The sequence below is a fragment of the Meleagris gallopavo genome, chromosome 11 (assembly GCF_000146605.3).
Source record: "Meleagris gallopavo isolate NT-WF06-2002-E0010 breed Aviagen turkey brand Nicholas breeding stock chromosome 11, Turkey_5.1, whole genome shotgun sequence".
In the NCBI taxonomy this organism is placed as follows: Eukaryota; Metazoa; Chordata; class Aves; order Galliformes; family Phasianidae; genus Meleagris; species Meleagris gallopavo.
The window spans coordinates 21222786-21241420 of NC_015021.2; the positions used below are offsets into that span (position 1 = coordinate 21222786).

At 38.6% G+C, this 18635-nt stretch overlaps 1 long non-coding RNA gene across 1 annotated transcript in view; it reads right to left on the reverse strand.

Annotated features, from left to right (window-relative positions):
* Nucleotides 1-2854: 2854 nt before the first annotated feature.
* LOC109369535 overlaps nt 2855-18635 on the reverse strand; it is an 81402-nt gene continuing 65621 nt past the window's right edge. The window contains exons 2-3 of the long non-coding RNA XR_002118700.1: nt 13023-13129; nt 2855-5318 (exon numbers count right to left, since the gene is read on the reverse strand). This is a non-coding gene — a long non-coding RNA (uncharacterized LOC109369535). The remainder of the gene's footprint in view (nt 5319-13022; nt 13130-18635) is intronic.

Consider the following 18635-nt stretch of genomic DNA (forward strand, 5'->3'; position numbering starts at 1 on the left):
AGTGTTCTACTGTTATCTGCTGAGATTTTAATTTTTTTTTTTAATCAACTGCAGAAACATGCTGCACGTATTTCAGCAAGCCATACAACTTTGCACGTTCAAACAACAAACTTCAAGATTGAGCTTCTTATCACACACCAGCGAAATCCTTTCATGCAAGGGCTTGTGCTCAATCTAATCCTTACTTCATAAGTAAATTACTGAACGTGGCTTCAAATTTCTCTGCTCCTCTTCATTCACATAAAATATCATGCATTTCAACAAGATATTGCCCAACGTGCACGCATTCACTTATTTGTTTCCCTTTTGAGGAACAAGTTAGTTTTCCATCTAACAATTACTGGAAGGAAAATCAATGGCCTACATTTGATCGTTGGGTTTCTATGGCCAGAAATGTCAGAACAGGTTGGCAGTCTTTTTGCACTTGCTAATCCAGCAAATAGCTTGAGATACTCTCTCTTGTTAAAAAAGTTAAATAAATAAATAAAGCCATATATATTATAGAAGAAATCAAAGAAGTTTTCTCCTTTCTTGTTTGTGACACTCCAGCTTGGCAGAAAATCTGACATTTTTGGAGGCCTTGAAGCATTTTATTCATAACTACATTCATATAACAATGGCTGTGTACTACAGAATTCTCCACAAAAACAGGGATAATTGTAATGTAATTAATTCAGTATGGCTTCTCCGTATAGAAACCATCCCAGGTCTTACAATATAAGGGAGCCGTCTCTTAAGTGAAAAGGTAGGAGGACACTTTTGGCGTGGTTGTGCAGGTCGGCTACCTTGAGATTCAACCAAAAGTGGCCAGGACAAAAATAAAAGAAGAAAAGAAGAATATAAAGCAAACTAACAGCTAGAGATAACCTGCCTTTTTCTCTCCATCATTAGATTCTTATACAAAATTTAGATGTAGAATATAGAATATGTATATAACGTATATATGTTGAAAGACATCCATAAAGTCTTACGAACCTGAGAATAATAAAAAATAATATCGTTATTAGAATGACAGAGACAAGTCATTAGAAATAAATCATTCAAATCATTCAATAAGAACACCATTGAAGATTTTTTTTTAAAGATAGTCTTAATATTAATTACTCTATTGAAGATTTTTTAAGAATGTAGCCTTAACATTAACTATTCTAACTCAGTATATTCTTTAATTACAGTCTATTTAAGTCTCTTGCATTCAACATATGCAGAAAACGCATGAACTTTCATGGAACAAAAGAGAGCCCTTCCCATCCACACGGTTACTTTGGTTACTTCAAGAACCTAATCCGCTTGAATATGTTTTTCAAACTCTAATTTGATTTTCTAGCTGGCTTCCCAAGCTACTTCTAGTCCAACCGCTTTGCAAATTTTATTGCTTGTCCTTTTCTCAAGACTGCCTCCAGCTAGATGGCTGCAGCATCTTCTACAGCCATGGACACAGGAACCTGGAAGGCTGCTCCATCTCTGGGCATTGGGAAGTGGCCTCACTGCTGGCCAGCAGCTCCCCTGCCTGCAAACAAAATCTATGTTTTGTTTTAATTATTTGCTTTCTGGGGAAAAATGTTCCACTTGCTGAAAAGAAACAGTTCTAAAATGTGAGCCAGCTTAATGACTATGGTTGCAGCACACTGTGATGTAAATTGGAGAAACTGAGCTCAGCAGCATGCTAGGCTAGTGAGCAGTGAATTATTTTACATGGTGTTTTTTTAAGCTGGATACGTTCACTCCCCTTAGGGGATAATCTGATTTCTTTGCAAGCCTGTTTATGATGAAGTTATCTGGTGGAAATTAATTTTTCAGTCATAATATATGTACTTTGATTGCAGTTTTTTTTTGTCAAATTGCTTCTACTGTAACAGCACTATTTACAGCCTACATTCAAAGTGAAATAAACTGGATCTCACATAATCTTAAACCAACTTTGCATTAGTAAACTATTTTTCTCAAAATATTGGCTTGTCCTCCCCTCTTCCTGATGATAGCTCACTGACCTCTAAAAGGTTTCAGTTCACCCACATATTTATATATGCATAACACTTGCAAACAGCAGCTTGGAAGCATTGTTTTACCAACACTAAAATGACACATTGATCTTAAATTTCCCTTCAAAGCTCATTACTATTTTTGTCCAAACTATCTGGTCCAAAATCCCCACAAAGGCTATTTGAAACAGTATTCACTCAGCAAGATTATTAAACAAAAGAGAGATTTAAAAGAAGTTAAATCTACCAGCTTCTAGATCTGGAACAGATTACAAAGGATTTTTAAATGTACCCAGAAAAAGCCTTTGGCAATCTATGAATCTAAATCAGATCAATCTAAACTCTCTTTGATACCAAGACTAGAGTTCTGCTATAGGTTATCTACAGATAACAGACCAGCTCCTCAGTTCCTACTTGCAATGGATCACAAGCAGGGCTGAGTAATTTGAATGCAACGCGCGATGCAGTAACATGCAGCTCCACTCCCCAGTTGGTTCCCAGCCATGGCAGCGGGCAGCACTGAGCAGGGTTTGGGAAGGCAATGATGAGCTTTCCAGCCCATGCAAAGCCCCAAGGTGTCATAGTGGGAAGCAGAGATTAGTAAACTGGTGAAAGTAAGAGTGATTGTAGTAAGGCTGGGCAAAGCTTCAATTGATGATGCTTTCCAGTAGTAATGGGGGAAAAAGAGGGTTTACAGGTACTGATTTCCACTAGAAAAGAGGAATCTTTCATTGAAAAGTGGACTTCAGGGCTGCAGCTTTTATGAAAAGATATTAGTTTCCAGGGAAAGCAAAACACAGAGCCTTTGCAGCAACTCTAAACAAATGCACAGGAAGAGGATATTCAGTAATTTGTTTGCACTGAGTAGACTCTTTCCGTGAAGTTTATTTCTTCACATGTGGTTAAGATACATTCATTGACTTCATTTTCACTTCTAACTGGGTAAACAAAGACAGACTGCAGGACCACTTCTGAAACCCAAGGAATGGTAACAGGAACCCAAGGAATGGTAATGGGGAGGAAGGGTAATCTTGACATTGCCAATATTCATTATTTTTTCAGAAATCCCTAATTGCTTTCCTTCCAAATTCTTATTTTTGTATTTTTAAGCAATAGGGTATGACAGCAAAGCCAGCTGGACAAATTAGAGGACTCAACAGGGCAAAATTAAATAAGACCACAGAAGCGTAGAAATCCAAAAAGCAGAAGTCTTCAAGTGTAAGGTGCTCCACTGCCAACAAATATAGTAATATGCTAGGAAATGTCACAATATTAGTATATTCTTGGCTCCAACTTCACAAAAAACATGGCAGGCACACGAACTTACATCACTGCCATAAAACAAATAGTACACAATTTCATAATTCCCCTTCCTCACCGAAGAGACGAGCAAGTGTCACTCAGCTATCCTTGCATGTCTTGATTCACAGCAGGAAATTGTGCAAAGAAGTCATAAAGGTTCTGTAATTCATTATGTTGTCATTATCGTTTGTAATCTTCCTGTAATTAGGTATCAGTGGGTTTCCTTGGAGAACATATGATTGAGCCTTAAATTGCAGCACATTCTCAGCAGCATATGACTGCAACTGGAGTGTTTGCTCTGTAGTGTTTCTCAAGTGTATACTTAATACATCAAGGTTTTTTCTGTGTGGAAGCCTGTCTGTCAGGGAATGTGTGCTTATTGCTGCACATGCTCTTTGAGTTGGATCTCCTCATTGCATGAAACAGTATAAGCAACACATATATACAAATTTCTTAAAACAATTTACAGTTTTATGATGCCAATTATTTATTTCCTATAGAGCAATATATGCTAAATAGTTCCTATAATAATTTGGTATCAACATTTTGCTTTACAATTCATCTGATAAACCTCAAAAAAACTGGTTTTAAAATGCCTGAGCATACACCACTATTAATCTTTCTTTCCAGTTTATCATCAGACAGTTTCGTATCCTCAGAGAAATATTGATATAGTAACACAATTATTTTAGTCTTGCACATTCTGCTATATCAGTGTTCAGTTTTATTAAAACATCAATAAATTTGTTCAGATCTCTATGCAAAATACATATGCAGAATTTCCATTGTGACAAAGTGAGTAACCAAGTAAATTACAAACTTTCTCTCATGCATGTATAGACACAGACTATGGCACTGGAAACCTAGCACCAAAAGCTCTACCTGCATAATTACATTTACTAATTCTATTTTTAGCATGACGACATTCTTCCGCTTACAATCAAATTCTTTATCCAGTTATCTCATGATCACAGTTTCCAATGAAGTCATATCCTCACATTCTTATCATTGCTTTCAGACACTTGTGATAAAGTTTTAAAAATAACTTTAGAAGTCTTCTAAAATTCAAATGAGACTAAGAGATACATCTCATTACCCACGACTGCTATTGACAAAAATAATACAGCATCACAGGGCTCCTATCTCCAATCTATAACCAGATCCTGAGCCATGGGAGTAAATGGAAATCTGTTCACCAAATGAGAGTTTCTGACTGCTCTGTCAACAGTCTCATAAGATGTTCACCAAATAATTCAGTTCATCACTCGTGTAGAGTTTGAGCACTCATGGTTTCTCCTCTCTTTTTGTGTCTACTTGTTAGGCTGTATCTACCATTGGTCTGACTGGAATTTCCCACAGGAAGCCAGGCTTTCTGTTTTCAAGCCTTATTATTACAGGAGAGCAACACACCAAATTCACAAGTAGTACTTTCTGAAGTTCTTCAGGTCCCTGTGCATATTCCAGTGGGTGCTGTGCAAGGATAACCACACTAAAAGCTTTGTTTATTAATTGAAATTATTTTTACCTAACCCATGAAAAAATAGCCAATTTTAAGATGACATCTTTCCCCCGTTTGCTGAAGCCAGTCCCTTGATTCAGAGACCACATTGGTTTAATCCAAATTGCTTCTGATGTAAGCTGTAGTCCTCTAATTAGATAATGAGATATACCACTATGCATCTCTGTGCCTCTGAGGAGCCTCATTAAAATTTGGAAATAGCTCTATTATTAACAACAACTTTTTGTTTTTTGTTTTTTGTGGTTTTTTTTTTTCCTGTGAATACATTTGTACATTATTTAGCAGGGCTACAGTAAACAAAGTAATATCCATTATTGCTTGCTGAAACATTTTTCCCAATTTTCTAGCTGCCCTAGTTTTACAATCTCCATTGCAGGAGCAGTGAACACACCGGGGCTCTGCTGAACTGCTGAAACTCCCCTGCCATAGATTTTCAGCCCTTCTTCACAGCACATGGAGAGCACACTTAATTCCCCAACATTTCAGAGCAGTCATTTGTTCACCCTCCTTGCTTCCTGTAGGAGAGATTTGGATGGTCAAAACAATTTTTAATTAGATCATTACATGGATATGTTGTTTCTGCATCTCCCCCAAGAGATAAGTCAGGAAAACATAGAACTGGTGTATGAAGATACAAAATTGGTTTAACTTGTTAAGGAGGTGGCCCAGACTGAATGATGAGTGAGGAAGCCAGCAGTTGACTTTCTCTCCATATTATGCACACACATTCACATATGCATCTAGAATCATAGGATCATAGAATTGCTCAGGAGAGAAAAGACCTTCAAGATCATCAAGTCCAACCACAACCTAAACATACTACCCTAACTCTAATAATCCTCTTCTAAATCATGTCCTTGAGCACTACATCCAAACGGTTTTTAAACACATCCAGGGATGGTGACTCAACCACCTCCCTGGGGAGCCTATTCCATATGTATGGGTGCTGCTGAAGTTTAGCAGGTCAGTTAATCTGGCAAATTCCAGCAGGAAAACAGGCTGCTGCATGCTAATAGTGGGCAGCAAAACAACAGCAGACATGTCAGAAACTTATTCATCACATACACGTCTGCTTGCTTGCACTCAAGTGTCTTGTTAACAAATTAAATAAGGAAACAAAATAGTTATAGCTGAAAAATAGCAAAAATCTACTTCAGATAAAAATAACATTTCCAGCAAAGTTGATGTGGGATAAAAATAAGCCATCTTTGAGATTCCAGCCTTCCTTCCACATGCTCAGCTTAAGCCAGCCTATACGATTTCTCATTTCCTAACAATCCATAGAAGGTAAAAAGCAGTACTTCCAAACTCTTCAGGACGAAGCCTTTTATTTTCTTTTGCTGAAAAATGTTATGACAGCTTCGGAACACTGATTTTTCTTACTTCAAAATTCACACTTACTGCTTGTCTCTTAAAATAAAACATTCAAATATCTTTTCTTTTTTTCTTTTTTTTTCTCCCTGAAATATAACAAGAAACAGATGTTGTTCAGCCAGAACTGCCTTTCATTTGTGATCATTCTGGGACATTTCTCAAAAGTTAACTTGAACCCACATTGCCAATTTACATGGATAAATCCATGGCCACGTCTTTGCTTTGCTACACTCCCCCTAGCTTCCTCCATGGGTAAGCAAGGCATACACAAACTAACTTTAAATGTCCACATATTCTGCTCCAGTACCCTTAATGCATACAAACACAACTGGGGAAAAGATGCGCTGGGGGGACTACACAATATCATAGTTTCATGAGCATACACACAAATAGGAATAAAGTATTCAGGACTGAAAACAGCTGTGTAAATGTAAAGCATCTCCCTGATGTAGAAGCAACTCAGTATGTCTTTCAGAAATCTCATGGGGTTAGGGGAGGTTTGAAATGTGTCCTACATTTTGCACAAAGGATGACAATTTTTTCCCTCTTTTAACACTCCCATTTTGTGAAAAATCAAGGCATTACATTTTTTACTGAACTATGAAAGCCAAACAATCTTCTATGCACCATATTAGAGTGAGATGCATCAAAAAAAAAAGAAGAGAACATTAACATAATTAAAAATAAAAATAAGCATCCTTCTCATTTTTGTTTATTAAGCCAAAATGTAATTATCAGAGACATGCTGTACTGGATGTTGCCTTTGCTAAAGACGAGCCCAGCATTGCAAGCAGGCTGCTTCCTCACCACATATGCATATTTATGTGCCCATTTGTAAACATTTTATTTAGTTGATTCTCAGTCATCAGTTTCTAAGAATTTTAAACACAGTTTAATTAAATTCCATGGACTTGCAAACAATTACCATGCACTTATTTCAGAATATTCTCAGCAGCAAAATGTTCAGTGTGTTATTACAATTTTCGGTAATCACAAAGTGTCATTTAATTAGGAGTTAAGATACTGGGTCTATAGCTCATCTCAGAGCAAGTAAAGTGTTAAGTAAGGCAGTAAATTAATTTAGAGCAGGCTGAGGAGATCAGCATAGCTAGTTGCCTTTTGGGGAGCTCTCCTCTCCTGCTGCTACACATAACAACCAGAGCTGCCTTAGAGTTATGGTGGCTGTGCAGGGAAGGCCACTGTTCAGGCTGAAATGATGAAAGTCAAACTCTGGTGTGGTTGAAGGTCTCACTAAATGACTTTGGGACGATACAAGTGAACGTGCAAGAAAAGAATGTTAAGATGGCAAAAGGCTTCCAGTATTCTTGCTCAGTATCCTCTCTGTGTAACAACAGATAGAAAATAATCTAGTTAGGCAGGATGCAGTGAAAACTGAAAACTAAACAACCAGACCAGAAGACAGAAAGTAAATGAAAATATATCCAAGGATTAAAAATCAAACAATGTGAGAAGGATCATGTCATGAAATGTCATCAAGATGACTGAATGCTCAAGTAACAGTTTTTTCCTTGCTGAAAATGTGTGATGCTGACAGGAGAGAGAACCCCTCCATGATGTGGGGCCCTTGACCCATCCAGGGGGCACCTCCAGGCAGTGGTATTCAATGCAAATGGTGATAAAAGAGTCTTCTGTGGTCTTTTTCCAGGTATAGAGTGTTTTCCCTCTGCCTTCCAGCAATCTGCTTACACAAACCAATGCTTCTGGGGTTGGATGAGGGTAACAAGGTCACCTCCTGCCAAATGCAAGATCTTCTCAAGTAACTGTATAAAATCACCTGAACTTCTCGTCTCTTGAGTCTTTAGCTCCCCTTGTCAATCAGGTTGCCACCACTGGCAAAGACATTCATAATTTAAGAATAATTCCTTGGATAATAAATATTTCTGGACTGGCTGGCCCTTATGCTGTTGCTGGTCAGGGACCAATTTGAAGTTGTTCTGCAAATTATGTTAGAAGATTTTAGAACCTGAATGCATGCTGAAAACTTGGATGTTCTGGAGAAGTACAATGCACATGTCTGAAAGATCAGACAGATGACGTACGGAGCAGAAGCTCCTTTTCAAAAGAGCAAGATGTAAAACTCAGGCTTAGGAGACCAAAAAGAATGCCCAGATGGAGAAAATTGCTATGCAAGCCAAGAGTATAAGCATTAAAATCAATCTTTTCAGTGAAGTCAGCAGAGAGATCTCTCAATAGAAGTGTGATGTGATAAGGAATTGTGCTTTTCCATGAACAATACAGCCTTCAGAGATACAGAAGACAGATCAGTAGAAGAGAAGATAAGGGTAAAGACCAAAGCAAAGCTAAAAATGTAAAGAAAACCATTATCAGGATTTAACCACACAGGAAATCATAAAGTAGAACTGAGTTTTAATCACCTCAGCATTATAACTAAAATAGTGGATTATTTTTTTTTAAAGCTAAAGTAATTTTTTAAAAAGTGGCGTTCATGACACTTTTTCCCAGTTTCTCTAAATGACTGTGCATAGAAGTCCAGAACCTTGTCTTCACCTAAAGCATCAAACCCTGGTGACCTGTTTGCTCCAGGCAATCTTTTGAGACACTTTACAGTTATGCACGTTAAACATATTGGGCAGCACTTGATAAGATATAAATCAGTGCATTTCCATATCACTAAGCTGTGACTTTCTCTAATTGAAGGTCAGACGTTTCCTCTTGCAGCTCCTGCTTTTACACGCATTTCTTCTGGACTCTGCAGACGTCATCTCTCCTGTGGTGCATAAAACTTCAGGTGTTTAATTTACGTGTCCAGAAAGATTTCCTGGATATTACTATTGAAGTTCTTACATCGAGCTGAGATTCTAAACAGACTAAGGATACTCTTCTATTGAACACAAAAGCGACAGCCTCTTACATACCTCATCCAAAACTCCACAATAAAGAAGATTAAGATCATAAGACCCAGCATTCCATAGTAAGGAAGTTCCAGCCTGTTCACTATATGGTCTATTGTGTACACTTACTGCACTACAGTCCTTGAAACACAAATTTTGACATATTTTTTCCTGCAAGCTATGTCCAGTGAGTGAGTGATTAATGAATTACATCTTCCATTGAGCTTTCATGCATATAGTCCAGTTTCACTTGAATACAAAGTTATTAAGTCATCCAGGTAGCGTTCTAGTGCCTACAGACCACAGTAGCTGTGCAGGATCCCTTTCCTTTTTCCCTTTCCTTCCTCCCAGGTGAGATGCAAAAGCTAGAATTACAGCCTGAAATCCTGTGCACGTGCTGAGTAATTTAGGTATTATGTTCTAAGGCCTTGTTATGCTCCATCGATTGTAACACTTCATTGCTATTAAGAACTCCATGATAAAACATACTAATTATAATATAATTATAATATATTCATGTTGGTTATGTGTCTTACAGTAAAACAAGTCAGACGTCATAAGCATTTATCAAAATTGTCAACAAATAAAAAATACAGAGACTGTTACCGAGACAGTTCGGAACTGAAGTACAGTTCTTTCTTTCCTATATTCAACAAGTTTGATGACATCTATTCCAAACTGGAATGTCATAAAGACAGTCACGCAGCAAAGGGAGAGCCAACACTGGGTCAGTAGGTACTGAAAAATAGATTTGGGAGTTGTCAGCAAAAATGTAACACTAAAACCTGTGAGCATGAATAATAGTGCTCTAAAGAAGCATATAGATACTGAATAGAACGGAAAGCAAAATATCAGCATGGCTCTATGAGCAATTTGGGACTCTCCAGAAATGTAAGGACAAATATCACATTGTCAGAAAAAGAACCTGAAGAAGGCCAATATATTGCAGAGTTAATTTAAAAAATCAGAAAACACACCAATCTCATTGCCTGCAGCAGTAAATGAAGTAGAAGGAAATATGGAGTGCAATTCACAGACATGGTATATTGAACTGGGAACAGGACGTAACCTAAAGACAATATTTGGAAAAGGCTGTCATCTATGAACAAGGGAAAAGTCATCTACAAATATGACATATAATTCTAATATATATTATTTTGTTTTGCATTTTCGAGGCTATACAACTGCTCGTGTATTCTCCCTACAGATTTGTGAGTGAGGTATTTCTGCTGTAATATGCATGAAGGAAAACAAAATGGCATTATATTATTCACTCAGAGAGACAGTAAAGACTTCCAAGCTTGTTGATTGGCCCACCACAGAGTGTTTGGAGCAACAAAGCATTGTTTTCATACTCCTGAAAGTGAACATACTAGACTTCGGGAGAGAGAAGACAAGCTAGAAGTTTATGATGCTAAACTCAAGTGGTGGATATCATATTATTGCCACTGGTAGCAAAGAACAGAAATCTTGTGATAGATCAAATTCGGTTAGAATTATAACAAGCATTGGTCATATTTCCCATTGGATGTTTTGAAGATACATCCACACACTGCAAACAGGCACAATTTAAATTTTCCTAAGTGTACTCCAGCAACGAGATAAGAACAGAAGTAATTCTTGTATTCACTTCATCTTCCCCCTCAGATCTTTCAGTTTTCAAGGGAGTCTAACAGCTTTAGGTTTACTTGAGCTCCTATGTTCTCCCAGCAGTGACTCAGCTGCACCTTCCCCACTGAGGCAGTAGTGTCAATGTGCTGGACTTCCCGTGGTCCAGCATGGCCCATCTAATCTTGGTATAACAAAAGCCTTTTCATAGTATTTTATATGAGAATAGGGTATTCAACGAACTAGAGAGAAACAACTAAATGATCATCACAGTACAGAATTCCAGCAGAACAGCCTAGGAGATAACAGGAGCAGAAAACCAGCTCCTGATAGAAATCTGAAACTTAGCGTGCTGATTTTGCTAAATTTAATCTAAGTACCCCCGAATATCATAAGGCGTTGAATGATCAAAGAGTCAATGTTGACTGCATCACCAAAGTAAGAGCAATTTACCTATAGGTAAATAAATATGAACAACTCCAAACATTTCCCTAGCAGATTTCAACACAGGACACAACATATTGGGTAATCATTACAGGACAATCGGAAGGAAAAAGGAAAGAAGTCGAGAAAATGACATGTCTTTTAACAAAGAAAATAACAACCCTATCAAAAACAGCAGAATAGAAAACTTAAATTATCAGGAATCTGTTGCAAGACATAAGCTGAGACAAACATCTAAAAGCCTCTCTTGCTCTCCTGCATGGTTCTCTCTGCCACAGTATCCGAGCATCTCAAATCTCTCCATGCATCTATTCTTACAACGCTGCTTTGAAATGGGGTAATATTGCTATTCCTTTTAAAGAACAGAGAACTGAGGAATATCATGCTAAGGCCATGCTCCCCAGAGGATTCTGTGTCTTACTTTGATTGACTCAGCCCATATGTTCAGCTGAAAATCAAAAGCAAATCTGTGAGCAAACAGGGAACTGGATCTGAGACTAAGGCTTACCTTTTCTTAACTGAACAAACCATCACAAAATAAAATAAAATAAAATAAAAGAAAAGAAAACCTCTTTCCCTAGAGGGTAACAGTGCTACATATAGGGAAAGCAGGGTGGTAAGGCAGCATTGTCCTTTCATCAAATTCTTATCATTAGTATTTCCCTGCATTACTACTCTTTCTATAAACAAAGGATAGATAAAAAAGAAACTTTTCAGTCTACAACAGTGGCAGGGCTGGAAGCATGAAGATACAAAAACGGCTCCAGGGGCATGCAGTAATCAAGATGAAAACAAAATGCAATTGCAAAACACCGTAGTGAATACATCTAAAGCCCGCTGCTGAATCAAACGTGCTGTTAAGAATTAAACAAAAGAAGAAAAGAAAAAAAAACGCCTCTCTTCAGCAATAACACTAAAGCCAGATAAAAGCAGCTGGGCTGTCCTCAATCCCATTGAGTAATTTTTCACACTCCTGCATGGTAGCATCTTCTTCAGGAAGCATAATTCTCACACCCGTGGAGCTGCTGCACTGGGGACCATAGCTCTCACATGCAGCAGCCATAAATACATGGCATATACACACCAGTGGCAACCACTGATAAATTAGTGTCATGGGCTGTCCTACCCACTGGCATCAATATCTCTTAAGATTTAGATCCGCTTACCAGCTGCATCTTCTGAACTCTCATTTGTCGTTATTACATTAAACAAACTATCATGTTATTTCCAATCGGCTCTCTCCACCAACCCCTCCTATGCTCAGGGGATGCTTTGCTCCGATTGTAAACAGCCTGGCCTTTGTAGTCTTTTGGCCATGGCTACTTTCACATGGTCGGCACACAGTTCCCTGCCCAGAGGAACTTGATGCTCAAACAGTTGGCACACAGGAAAAAAAAAATAAAATGAAAGAGCAAGAAAACAAAAACAAAAGCAAAACACTAAAACCCACAAATATACCCTTCGAAAGAGCAAAAAACACAGTCAACTGACAGTGCCCATCAGCTTGAAACAGAGAAAATGGAGCTGTGTTTAACAGGAACACTCAGGATGGAGCATCGCTAGCGCTCCGATATACGTTGCAATAATCTCTGCTCCGACTTCCACTCAAGGCCAAAACGCTGAGAGATGCCAACATGCTATAAAGCATGTACAATATAAAAAAAAAAAAACCTTTTGTAACACCGCAATATTGAATCTCACTGGAGTGACAAGTGGACACTGGAGGGTCTCGGAGCATCTGCAGATAACAGCCTCTGTGAGATGTTAGCAACAAGGCCACTGGCTAACACTTCCCAGCACTGCTTCCTGAAGCACGTGTAGCCAAAATTTTTATATGACTACAGCAACAAACACCTGCCAATAGCAGAATAAGGTCCCCACAGAATTTTATTTATTTTTTTTAAACCAGCATTAATGTACCTCTGTTCCCTGTGTGATTCTACCTATGCCTCCTACTTGAGCTCTCCAGGCACTCTGCAGCACTTCTTCCACTTCCTCTCTTGAGACAGGACTTCACAATGCTTCCTCTACAAAGATAAGAGCAAAACGTGTTGCATGCAATGTTAGGAAATGCTTGTAACCTGTGTGAACAACGGGCAAAGCAACAACTCCCAGCATGACAATTCCAAACTCCTGCCCAAGGAGATTGTGGATGTCCCATCCCTGGAGGCATTCAAGGCCAGGCTGGATATGGCTCTGGGCAGCCTGATCTGGTGGTTGTTGACCCTGCACATAGCAGGGGGTTGAAACTAGGTGATCACTGTGGTCCTTTTCAACCCATGCCATTCTGTGATTCTATGTCTGATTCTATGAGCATTCTTGGCTAAATTACACAAGGTTCTCCAATCATCTTTGGAGAGAAATGAATGAATTGATAAATCATGAAAGAGCTGCATCTACTTAAAAAGAGAAAGCATAACAACATATCAGGTAAGTGCTGTTTAAATTAGGAGTCAGTAAAGAATTCCACACTCTTACAAATGAAATGTACTTCCTAACACATGCTTGGTACCACAGGAGCAGCGTGTAGCACTGTAGCATTATAGATACGCATAGATATACACAGTTGTATTTTATACACAGTGTTGAAACAGACAGGACACACTGTGTACTGTGGATCAGGTGATTTTATGCATTCACATATCAAGAGAAAAAAAGGAATGACTTGTCAGGAGTCAGTTAATAAGGTGCTGATGTGTATGTAGTTATGCCTAGGAATATGCCAAAGCATTTCCTCTGACAACAAGTAAGATATATGGAAATGTGGGATACGTATGCTTTTCTGGGAAATGTTATATTTCAAATTCTTACAAAAATAATATTCCTACTCTGCTATTCTTCCACATAAATCAGAAAAGAAAAACAAAATGTATTTTATAAATTTTCTTCAGCAGAAAGCAGTCGGCCTCTCTTACTCATGGTGGGATGAGGTAAAACAACATGTAAGCAAATTTTCCCCCCACACACATATTTATGTTTTTATAATCTCCACATGCAATGGACATAGATGTGACATTAAGCAGACAGACAGCTATTGGCCAGAGGACAGATATGTCTGCCCTAAGGGCACTTAGAGAAGCAAGAGCTCATGGCATGGTGCTCTGGTCATTGCTTTGCTGCAAGGCACGGCCTGCCTGACTGAGTTAAGTGGCACAGTCTGAATGGGGAGGAAGCATAACAACCCATCCACAGACCACAGTCCATTAGCAGAGGGAAAACAACACGCTGACAGCACAGATTCCGAGCTGACTCTCTCAGAATTGGGTTACTCTGGTCTTTCCTGTGCAAAATGAAGAGCTTCTTGTGCTTCCAGCTAAGAACAGCACAAAAGGTCTTTAGAAACTACAACTCCTGGAGAAGGGCAGCTCAGATAAACAACACCCAGGATCAGCTACTGAACTGGGAGGGGCTGCTGCAGAGCCCCCCAGGCATCCAGGGGAAGCCCACAGTCCTCTTCATTTTCTGTGATTTGGAAGGAATGTTGGAAAAGTTTTAATCAGGGCTATAAATCTGGAGACATAAACAGCCATGGATAAATCTGTGTGGTTCACGGCTAAAGCAGCAGCTTAGTCTGGCTATAAGAAAAATTCCAGATGTTTCCTCTGATGAACAAAGAACACTTCATTTATTGCATTAGAGTGCCTCTTGCACTGCAAATCTCATCTGCTGTAATCACTACTCCAGTGCATTAGATATAATCTATTTGTGTCTATAAGCTTGGGATCCCTGGAAGGGTTATGGAAGCTTTGCCTACACCTGCTCTTTGCTCATCTGTCAGCACCATCTGGAAACAGGTAAGGAATCACTCACAGGGAGTGAACTGGAATTGGAGGGGATCCTCCATACACAGACATGTTGCAGTCCAACAGCTTTTTATTGTATGTTACCCTCCTACTGGAGGCTGATACAGTGCTTATGTCACCCCGCATAAGGGTGCTCACGAGTACTTCTGGAGCAATCTCATATAAGATATTCCCAAGGGGAAAGATTGAGATATATCAAGTGCTTTGAGTGTGCACTGAGTACTTTCACCTGTGAAGGAGTCTTCAGTTGTCAGCAAATTCCTCTGCTCCAAAACTGCCTGTCTAGGATGTTCCTCCTCTACGCACCAATGGGATCCCATTCCTGAGATCTTGCACATACCCAAGACAAAAGCAAGGGATTATCAGGGTTCTCTGCAAGGAGGCAAGTCTTGGAAGGGCTCTATCATGAGCATTGTAGGCACGGACAGAGAAACTTGAGATTTGCAAGATTTGCTCTGCTGATAAAGAAATTTAAATCTTTATAAAAGGTCAGGGAATAAGCTCTGCTCCTGACTCAGCCTTCAAAGGAAGAAGTCTGGAGTTCTGGTTCAGATCTCTTTTTGTTCTGAGGGGGTATTTGACTGGGATATAAAAAATGTATTGATGGGGGAAAAAAAAAAAAAGAAAGAAATCATTAGGAAAGTAATGCGGAGAGAAAGACGGCAGCTCAGAGAAATCTCATTGGAAAGCCTGTTTGACAGAGGAGAAATCTGGGAGCTTCACATAAATAAATAAATAAAAAAAAGACAAAGCAAAGAAAAACACCATTAAGTCCAGAGCCAGAAAAAGGAACCTCTATGGGAAGTGAAATTGTAGCTGGATTAAGTCCTCTTTCCTTCAGAAAGGCTCTCTTGCAAGTAGGCTTTGCATGAAAAAGAAAATAAGTGCAGAATCATATACTGAATATACAGCAGATTTAACACCAGTGGTAAAGGGGAAGTCGTACATCCTGTAAGAAATCCATTTCTTCCTGTGAGAAAGAAGAAAGTCTGAGACATTTTCCCCATCCTTGTTGAAGGGTATTACTTCCTAGATACCGCTACAAGTGCTTTAAGAGCCACATTCTCAGATGACATCACAACAACATTTGTTAACATGAAACCAATCCCAACATATTTATCTCATTTAATTGTTTACTTCAGACCAAAGTTAATTATTCTTATATTACATACTACCAGGATCCTGCTATTGTAACCTCAAACTCTCCATTACTACGTCTAATTTCCTACTGCTGTTTTTCTTCTAATGAGTTTAATGCTACCAACATTGAGAGAAAGAGCTAGACTTCTCTGCAGCACTTTAGTGTAACATAACTAAATGGAAATTCATGATTTTTTTTCTGGATTTATAATGCTGCAAAGCAGAATGAGTTCTTAACCCAAATCCAGGAAGAGACATGAAACTTTCTCCAACGTTTTTCTTCAAGTAAACTTTTAACTAAGTTAAAACAAGGGGAAACGGGATCGTTTTTCTCAGCTGTATTAGCTGCAATACAGGGGCTAAAGAAGAAAAAGAATAAGCTACATTAAAGAAAAGAATCTATGGAAAACTGGCTGCCATCCCAGGTGATCTTCTGCTCCAGATTTAGTGACCACAGTGAGAGCTGTGATTGTTTTAATTTGCCAGCACTACTTTACTTATCTATTTCCATGGATTTTATAATAAGAAGGAACCAGAAGCACACTAATCACTGTAACAGTTTAAACTTCCGATCAATGGCAAATTCAAACTGAACTTATCAAGGAGAACATTCCCTCTGCTTGTCTTATATCTACTCAACCTTGAATTATTTCTTAACAGTTCGCATCTCCTTATCAGATTTTATACACTGCATAAATATTCATAAACATAATAAACACAAATTAGGGAAATCACAGACCAGAGGAAGCTACCAAGGACTTTTCATTCTGCTTTGCAGTTTGCTTAAATCTATCACTTTGCATGGATTCCAGCAGACAGACCTCCCTTCCTCCACCTCACATACACCTCCAAGCATGGATCACCACGAAGAAAAGAGTTATTGCATCTTCAAAGTGATATCCTACTAGATAATTTTGTTTTTCATGCTCCCACATCACAGTAAAGTCAGAGGGGGATACCTTTTTCAGAGTTCCATATCCCAGTACAGTGCAAAGACTTGATTATAAAGACAGTTTGCATTTGCATATTTTTCGCATCCTCATGCATGTGATGAGAGACTTCTTAAAAGTAATTTTTTGTCCCTCTCCATTTGATAAACTGAATTAAGTACGAAGTCAGCTTCTAAGAACACAATCTTGATCACCAGGCAGTTGAGATTTGCAAAGTTTTAAAATCCAGTGTATTTCTCCTCAAAATCAGCATGTACATTTTTACAGCTCCTGTGTGATTGCAGTAGAGGCTCTTCCTGACAATCCTTAATTTAAGTATTTTGATGTGATACTTCCTTTAGCTTTTAAGGAAAAAAAGATTCCTGTTGCTATCACTATGGATTTTATGCAACTTGTTTTCTGTCCTCCAGTTGCTTTTTCAAGGTGATCACTACCCAGTCCTTCAAAAATCAACATATTAGTTATTCTTATAGGAAACCAGTTAATAGGTGTTTTAAAGTTAACTGTGATTCCTCAATTTTCCAGCTGAATTCAAACCTACTGTAGAGTGATTTGTAGCATAGCATATGATTTCTAACAGCTGCCTGTTTTAGCAGACATTATTAGCTTTGAAACCATGCATACACTCTTAGAAGGTCAGAGAAGGATAAAAAACTGACAGTAAGAGGCTCAAGTAAATGAAAGTAAATACATCAAACAATCTATTTAACAGAGGCACCACATGAGTCAGTAGTGTCACCTCTTCTCTGCACAGTAAGTCAAATCCAGACAGGAAAACAGCGATTTCTGAAAGTCAAGGGCAACAAGTGTCACGTAGATGAAAGTAAAGGGAAATGAAGAAAAACAAAGCAAAAAAGGAACTGACAGCTGTTACAGCAAATTATGGAACATGCAATACGCAGAAGGCTCTCATCTGCAGCACCTTCACTTTGGGAATCGCAGTTCTTCTGTTTGGGAAATAAACACACCTGCAGTAATAATTCCCAAAGTTATTTGCTAAGTTATCTGTTTAGAAAGGCTTATTACAGGCAATATGGGAATAACCCCCACTTCCCTTGCCATGGCTCCCCTTTGAAGCTTTGCCACCACAGAGATAGACTCCAATATCCTCTGCTCATGAATGTGCAAGATTAAAAAAGTGCCTGTTTATCTCTGAGCTGTTCCCATAAAGGCTAGAATTTCCTATGGAAATCTCTTTAGAACAAGTGCAAAGACTCATAGCCCAGCGATCTCAACTCATTCCAGCAAGCCAGGTGTCACTCCTCAAGCTGCCTTTTGGCCATTATCCTTCGTAGCAGGCAAGAGCAGGTGCTCTCCCATTCTCCCATAAACCAGTAAATATTTGTTGAAAAAGCCACAACAGATGTGATACTCCTGAGATTAATTTTAGCTCAACTTGTAGCTTCTACTTGATTCAGCCTATGGAGAGCTTAGTGTTGATCACAGTGCAAGTTAAAAGCTGCAGGGGAAGGAGGTACATCATGGACAACATGTTGTGAACTGTCTAGCTCGGTCGGACCTTGAATCACAACTCTACAAACAGTAGCAAATAACCATAATCTTCACTCAAAATACTTTCCCCCAAGTCAGGAATTTTTTGTATTTTCTTGCAAGTAGCCTTCAATTTACAATAACACAAT